Source organism: Malaclemys terrapin, chromosome 4, assembly GCF_027887155.1.
Source record: "Malaclemys terrapin pileata isolate rMalTer1 chromosome 4, rMalTer1.hap1, whole genome shotgun sequence".
Taxonomy (NCBI): domain Eukaryota; kingdom Metazoa; phylum Chordata; order Testudines; family Emydidae; genus Malaclemys; species Malaclemys terrapin.
The window spans coordinates 109936996-109945713 of NC_071508.1; the positions used below are offsets into that span (position 1 = coordinate 109936996).

The window sequence follows — 8718 nt, forward strand, 5'->3', positions numbered from 1 at the left end:
GGAGGATGTCTTATTTTCGGGGAAACAGGGTATTAGCAAACTTGGAGACTACTGTTCTTGAATGGCCAGTATCCCACATTCCAACCTCACAGCCACAGGAGGGGGCTCTGACACTGCTGAGCCTGAAGCACAGGCACTTGGAGGGGGTCATGTGATGCGCTCTCTACGCGCATACCCCCCAGCCCATAGCATAGGGGTGACAAGACTTTAACTCTCTGCACCTCCCAAACCTCACGCACTGGGGGTGGACTCCCCACATACCCCCTCCCCCACGCCATCTACTAACAAGTCGGGGAGAGCTCCCTGCACCACTCCCCTCAACCCAGAAACAACTACACCGACCCTCCTCTGGCTGTGTGGCTGGAATTTGGGATATTGGCCATTCAGGAACAGCAGAGACAACTAGGGTGGGGGCTCCCTGCACCCACCCACCCTCCAACCCACAGACAACTGGGATGGGGACACCCTGCATCCATTCACACACACACCCCTCCAACCCACAGACAACTGGGGTGGGTGCTCCCTGCGCCCCCTGCACCCCCACCACCCCACACGCACTCCCCAACCCACAGACAATTGGAGTGGGGGACGCACAGACAACTGGGATTAGGGTCTCCCTGCACCACATACAAGCCGCGAGCACCGGGGGTCTCCCTGAAGACACCGCTTCCCCCCCCCCCCCCCCATCCACAGGCAGCTGGGGAGGGCTCCCTGCAACACACACAGCCCGAGGGCAGGGGCGCTAAGAGATTCTAGCGCCCTGCACCCCCAAACCGCGGTCCCGGGGTGCTGGGCTCCCGCGCCCCCTTGCTGCCCAGCTCCCCCCCTCCGCGCAGAGTTGTTATTCAGCTGCCCGGCCTCAGCCCCACTCACCCGCCGGCGTCCCAGCCCCAGCCGCCGCCTGACTCACTCACTCAACCCAGCAACCCCGCGCTGCCGACGCGACAACATGGCTGATGGGAGAGTCCGTGCCACGTCAAGGGGCAGAGAGCGCAGCGCTGCCGGGGGCCGGGGCTGCGCCCGCCCCGCCGCGGGGTCTCCGCGGGAGGAGAGCCGGCACCCCCGCCCATGGCTCCCCCTGCCGATCCGCCCCCGCGCTGCAGGCAGAGAGTCCCGGGGCAGCTCGGGCAGAATTGACTCCCGTGTTGTTCGAGTGTGTCTGGCTGAACCTCAGGGGAGCCCCGAGGCAGCCAGCGGACCACCCTGCCCTGCCGCTGGTGCTGTCGTCTCGCACAGGGCTTCTGACATCCTTCTGCTCCGGGGTTTTGCCACAACCGGCCATGAGGGACTCCCTGCATCCACATCCCAACCCACAGATTACTGGGGTGTGGAACTCCCTGCACCCATACCCCTAACTCCCAGACAACTGTGCATGGGGGACTCCCCACACCCACACCTCACAGACAACTAGGTGAGGGGGACCCCTTGCATCACACTCCAACCCACAGACAACTAGGGTGCAGGGACTCCCTGCCATCCTTCTGCTATAAACAAAGGTTCTCTAGTGTTTCTCCCTCGTACATGGCATCTCCCATCCTTCAGCTACACACCAGGGTTCTGATAAAAGAAGGAGGAGTACTTATGGCACCTTAGAGACTAACAAATTTATTTGGGCATAAGCTTTCGTGGGCTAAAACCCACTTCATCAGATGCATGCGTGGAAAATACAGTAGGAAGATATATATATACAGAGTGCATGAAAAAATGGGGGTTGCCATACCAACTCTAACGAGACTAATCAATTAAGGTGGGCTATTATCAGCAGGAGGAAAAACAACTTTTGTAGTGATAATCAGGATGGCCCATTTCAAGGTTCTGATATGGCATTGCCATTGATTTAAATGAGCTTTGGATCAGGTCCTAAGTGAGTCACAAATCCTCTCAACCCCTGTTATTCATTACACAATATGCATTCTGTCTATGAAGGGCCCAAATGTGCTGTCATTTGCACTTGTGTACATTTGGATTTACTGCAGATTTACACTGGTAATTGCAAATAGAATCTGGCCAGAAATTAAGGACAGATTCTCAGCACCCTTGTCCCATTCAGTACATACTGCTGACTCATTCAGGCCCCAGTCCATGAAAACACTTTACCACAGGCCTAGCTGAGCATGTCAGTAGTCTCACATACGCAAATATATGCTTAAGGCCTTCGCTGGTTCAGGAAGGGCTTTGTTGCACACTGCGTGAGGCAGAGGTCCTGTGAGAAAAATATATATATTTAAGAAATTAAATCTCTTTATTGAGCTGAATACACTATTAATGTTAGATTTTTTTTTTTTTCCAGGGGGGAGGAAAGTTGTCAATTGCTTGGCTGGAATCCACCTTTTGCAGACTTTTATCGCTTGTAATATCTGGAAGCTCTTCGTAATTAGTCATTTCTAATTATTTTTCTATCTTTCTTTGTTGTATGTTTTTGGGGTTTTCTTATTGTTTTAGAATTTCTAATTCTAAATCTTTGTGTATAATGTTGGTATCACTCTCAAAATAGTTGAAAATTATTTTTTGATCAACAACCACCAGAGGGAGCTTTTACCTTTCTTCACTTTTTCAACTTAGGCTAGGTCTACACTACCCGCCTGAATCGGCGGGTAGAAATCGATCTCTCGGGGATCGAATTATCACGTCTCGTTGGGACGCGATAATTGATCCCCGAATCGATGCTCTTACTCCATCAGCGGAGGTGGGAGTGAGCGCCGTCGACAGGGAGCCGCGGAAGTCAATTTTACCGCCGTCCTCACAGTGGGGTAAGTCGGCTCCGATAGGTCGAATTCAGCTACGCTATTCGCGTAGCTGAATTTGCGTATATTAAATCGACCCCCCCCCCCGTAGTGAAGACCTGCCCTTAGCTAACTATGATGTTCTATTGTGATATTTATTTCTACCACAGATTTGATTATATTTCTATAGTTAGATGGTATTGTGAAACCATTATATTACCATTTATTTATTTTATATACATACACACATGCATGCATGTGTGTGTATATATGTATGTATTTGTATACATTTTTCTTCTCAATCCTCTTTCTACTCTATGGTACGTTTCAGGTAAAGTCTCTGTACAGAGAAGACAGCTAGAACATTCCCAGGTTCCACAAATTCACTTTGCATGTTGCCTATCTTTTAGGATTTGTACTTAATAGATGTTTTGGGTGCTTTTTATTCTGTAAGGTGGTATGAATGTTTTTTTTAAATAGCTTTTTGTCACTGATTTCAAAATTACTCTCTTTATGATTTGTTTAGGCTGCCTGTCTGTTGTGTAGAAGCAATACTCCTTTTGTTATTTCTAAAAGTATAATACATTATGTTAAGAAAGAATACAGAGTATCCCCGTTTAGATCAATAATTGATCCATGTTCCAAATATCAGTGGTTAGTTTCCACAAATAATCTGCTTTATTTCTTCCAGGCACAATTATTTTGTCTTGTTACAGCTTACCAAAATAAATTTAAAACAGAATACCTATTTGTTATTTTAAATTGGCAAGATTGTATTATTTTAGTTTTAGCATAAACTTGTATGTGCTATATTTCAATAGATTATTTTATTTCATAAATCTAACTGTCACCTCTTAGTTATGAGAGAAACAAGGTGGGTGAGGTAATATTTTTTATTGGACCAACTTCTGTTGGTGGAAGAGACAAGCAAACACTTCAAACCTCTCACTTATTTCAGAGTAATGATACCAGATAGCTTGTATGTATATTTTAATGAAACTTCTGTTATGCATTTGTTAATTTTACCCAATGAATTACTATAGTTTATTTGAAACACAATGTTTAACCATTTAAAATGTTTGTATATAGTAATAGAAGTGTATGTTAATAATCATATATAATAATAATGAAATGGTAGAGGGGACCAGAGATGCTGAATTTCTGATTTCCTGGGGGATGCTCAACCCACCGCTCCACCCCAGGCCCTGCTCCCACTCCACCCCTTCCCCCAAAACCCCATACCTGCCCCGCCTCTTCCCACCCCCACTCCGTCCCCACCCTGCCCCTGCCTCTTCCTGCCCCGTTCTCCCCCCCACCCCTGAGTGCACCACATCCAGGAGCGCCGCCAGCCTTTCCGTCGTCCTAGACAGCAGAAGGTCCCGCCCCAAAATGCCCCCCCACCACAGAGGCGGCGGAAGGTCCTGCTGCCGAAATACCGCTGCGGTCGCCACCCCCCAAATCGCAGCGCCCTAGGTGACCGCCTAGGTCGCCTAATGGGTTGCACCGGCCCTGACCACACCCTCGCTCTGCTTCTTTCTGCTCCTGATCCTGCCCCCAGCACCTCCTGCCCTCCACTGAACATCTGATCCTTGGTGGGTGGGAGGAGCTGCTGATTGGCGAGGCCCTGGAGCACCCATGGAGTCAGCACCTATGGAGGGGACATCAGAAGTGATCGCCTAAGTATCCAAGGAGTAACATTTATATTCAAGGAGATACCTAATAAAACAAGATATTATTACACTTTTCATTTCTTCATATGACTTATCCCTGATTATGTTCCCAAATGAATTTGTTTAAATGCAAATTTTCCAAAATACTTTAGCAAGTAACAATAGCATTTAGCCCTCAATGTATCAGAATTTTTGTTTGAGGCTACAAGCTACTGTATCAGTTTTTATTTTCTTCCAAGACAAAATTCTTATGGTAATTGGTTTGCAAAGCAATGTTACCATGCCACAATGATTTTAACCAACAATTCTGAGAAAGAGGATTAAAATGTCCTGGACAAAGCAGTAACTGAAGTCTTTTCTGAGGAATCTTATTAATTGTGGGGAGCAAAACACTTATCATCGCTCTTGCACTTTTTCTCACAGAATCTGAAAATATATGTGTCATGGTAATAACTATCTAGTATCAAGTATCAGAGGGGTAGCCATGTTAGTCTGAAGACATCTGAAGAAATGAGGTTCTTACCCACGAAAGCTTATGCTCCCAATACTTCTGTTAGTCTTAAAGGTGCCACAGGACCCTCTGTTGCTTTATCTAGTATCAGTGAATCAATTATGGGTGACCATGACCTCATTCCTCCATTATTTGTACTTTAACTGTGGTTGTGGTGAAATTCTACACAATTACTATCTTCACTATTATTCACCAGTCATCTTATGGTCTGAATGACCAGGCTGGCTTCATGATTTAAGAGGCTTGCAGACAAAAACAGGGTCCCACGCTGCCTGAATAGAGAGATTCTGAGTTCCCCTAAACACACTCTGATCACACTTTTCATAGTAGCAGCCATGTTAGTCTGTATCCGCAAAAAGAACAGGAGTACTTGTGGCACCTTAGAGACTAACAAATTTATTTGAGCATAAGCTTTCGTGGGCTATAGCCCACTTCATCGGATGCATAGAATGAAACATAGTAAGGAGATATATATACATACAGAGAACATGAAAACTTTTTTCTCCTGCTGACAATAGCTTATCTTAATTAATTAGCCTCGTAGAGTTGGTTGGGCAACTCCCACCTTTTCATGTTCTCTGTATGTATATATATCTCCTCACTATATGTTTCATTGTATGCATCCGATGAAGTGGGCTGTAGCCCACGAAAGCTTACGCTCAAATAAATTTGTTAGTCTCTAAGGTGCCACAAGTACTCCTGTTCTTTTTTCTGATCACACTGTCAGTTGGAGAAAATAGTGAGCTGTGAGTCGAGGGTATGCAGACTCCCCATCCTGCAAAAAAAAGTCTGGAGCCCAAATAGTTCCTTGGCAGGTGCCGTTAAAGCAGATGAAAAACTCCCTCAATATTATGGTTTCTGAGAGTGCTCAGATATGGTGATTGCCCAAAGAAAGGGTGTAAAGGGAAAAGAAATGAGGGTCAAGGACAGAGCCCTGGAGTACCCCTGTAGACAGCAGCAGAGAGCAGGATTTGACAACAGAGTCATTGAAAAAATGGTCAGAGATGAAGAAGGAAAATCAGGAGGATACAATATAGTGAAAGCCCAGTGAGGATAAGAGGTATAAAATAGTTTTGTTACCAATCCTTGTACAAATAAATATTTAATTTTATAAGGGCCCAGTCCCACATTTCTTGTGCCCTGAAGAGCCCTTCAGGAAGATGCACAGATTTTATGGTGGTGGGGACCTCAGAGGGAAGCAAAAGTACCTGGATGGACACATTGATACATAGATGGAATGGATAAACGGGTCCAAAACCAGCAAGCACACATAATCAGAAAATCTCTTTTCTGTCATCCCCTGGTGTTACAATATATAGTAATTCTACTTTATTTTTCTTACCTTATTGCAATATATTACAGATTAGTGTGTTAGATTTTGAATCATCAGTTCACATCAACAGGTGGCAACTCACGTCTTCTTCAAGAAATTACTCCTTTATAACTCCTAGGCAGTTGGTAAGGAGAAAGAATATTCAGCTCTGCCTGTTTTCTCATCTTCATCCACTGAATCATATTTTGCTCTACCAGATATTGCATGAATTCCGTTGTTAAGTCTTGTTATTTGATACTCTTGATAGTCCTAGGAAAACCACCAGTGTTTCCTGTAACAGTCCGTTTAAAACTAAGTAATTAGTTCAAAGTATGTTATTCAGCTTCAAAAAGCAGCATTAGAAATGTTCAGGGAAAAAATCATCTAGATCATTAAAAAGTCATGTACGTTTACACTTGCTACATCAAAATCCCTGATTCTCTCTTTTTATAATTCTTGTCTTCACACCAGATAAAATCATAGATCCTAAAATCTGAATATTTTCAAGAAATCCATTTATATATTGACAAAGTTAAGGTTTTACCTTTACCACTATGTCAAACTCTCCTAAAATGCCAATGTACTTTTGATTAAGCAGGTCTTATTTCAAGTGTTGTTCACACTTGTCACATGCACTAATAGGAAGTTACATCCTGGTTTCAGAGTAAAGCTGCCTGTTACACGTAAATGGTTATGAGACACACCTTAAAAGCAAATAAAAATGAATGGAGAGGAAAATTGAAGGTCATTGCTTGTTCAGAACTGCTCAAATATAGAAGAAACAACCAAAAGTGCCTTTCAAATAGTTTTTTTTAAATACAATAAATGCAATGTGTAGTAAAATTTAAAAATCCTTGCACTGACCCTTTAGGAATAAATATATAAGATATTTGTATCATTGCCTAGAGCAAGCACTATGTTTAATTATTTATTATTAATATTATTATTAATACTTAATATCTAGATCTTATAGTGCTTTTTATCCATAGATCTCAAAGAGTTTTGCAGAGGAGGGAAGTATCATTATTCTCATTTGACATGGAGGACTGAGAAAGTTTTATGGTCTCTATAACATACATTGTTGTTTGTTTTTTAAATGTCCCTTTGCCTTCATTTAAGATGGCTTGTGTGTATGTGTCATCTTTTGGCTGAAATGTGTACTCACTTGATGGAGGTGTCAGCCTGAAATAAAACAGCTAGTCTGAAGATTTACTAAAGAAGGTTAGTTTATTTCTCTGAGACATGGCGCAAAAGACTGGCAATGGATCCCTGTATATAAAAGTCCAGTTCCTGTCAATCTCCTAGTTACACTGATCTTTCCTTCTGCTTTTACAGAAAGCAAGAGGAGCTGCCAGATGAGGCAAATTTTGAAATCAAGAAATAATTTACTAATGGCAACACTTCCATTGACTTAAATGGAGAAAGATTGAATCTTAAGCACTGGCGCTGAAAGAAACACTTGCTAATGCTGAAATTTAGGTTAGAACTCTGGGTTTGGTCCTTTAAAATGGTTGTTAAAGAGCTAAATAGATTCAATTGCATTTTGGAGATTTAATTGCTTTGTCATTTGTGTATTAACATCAGAGAACTATTTGGGCACAAGTGTGCTTGGTATATACAGTATTGCTTGGTATTTCTGTGTGTTAAGCCAAAAGTTAGCCCTTCAAGAGGTTTTCTCACAGGGATGATGTAGAAACTTCCTCCTCTCTATCTTCAATCCCAATCCATCATTCCACTGTGATACATCAGCCCGCAAAAGGCAATGATGAGACATAAATCTCTTGGCCAACTGTTACATTTCATTCTGCCATTCATTAGTGTCCATAGTGACAGCAAACCCAGTCTGTAGATCTGTACGCCAAGTGTACTAAAGTGTGAAAAGGTGTCTGATCAGGGCTGTTAAAATGAAGAGAAAGCTGTGGTACACCTGGTTGTGGGTTGAAGTGCAGTGGCAAAATTGCCTTAGTGTGTTTCTGGGTCCAGAAATTATATCAAGAGATGGCCTGTGGTCAGTAAAGAAGTGGGCAAGTGTGCCTCTGAATTATAAAGTTAGTACATGGCAGTTCTCTGCAGATGTGTCTGTCTGTGCACATTTTACTCCCATTCTGTTTCCAGGCTGAGAGCTACATTAGGGTTACCATAGGTCCGGATTTTCCCGGACATGTCCGGCTTTTTGGGCTCCAAATCCCCGTCCGGGGGGAAATCCCAAAAAGCTGGACATGTCTGGGAAAATCGGGACATGCGGGGACTCGGGGGGCGGCGGTGCCGGGCCGGAGGCTCGGGGGCCAGACGTGCCGGGCCGGAGGCTCGGGGGCCAGACGTGCCGGGCTGGAGGCTCGGGGGCCGGGCCGGCGGTGCGGTGCCAGGCCGGGGACTCGGGGGCGGTGCGGTGCCAGGCCGGGGGCTCGGGGGCCAGGCCGGCGGTGCGGTGCCAGGCCGGGGGCCGGGGACCAGCAGTGCTGGGCGGGCCGGGGGTGCTCGGCCAGGGGCCCGGGGGCCGGG

At 44.8% G+C, this 8718-nt stretch overlaps 1 protein-coding gene across 2 annotated transcripts in view; it reads right to left on the reverse strand.

The window, feature by feature from the left end:
• Positions 1–6756, reverse strand: part of SEC23A (SEC23 homolog A, COPII coat complex component) — a 61500-nt gene extending 54744 nt beyond the window's left edge. The window contains exon 1 of one of the 2 annotated variants that reach the window (XM_054026063.1): positions 6247–6756. The gene's annotated coding sequence lies outside the window, so the exon portion shown is untranslated. Of the gene's footprint in view, positions 1–873; positions 1026–6246 lie in introns of those variants that run through there. The other variant, XM_054026062.1, reaches the window with a different exon arrangement.
• Between the last annotated feature and the right edge of the window lie 1962 nt (positions 6757–8718).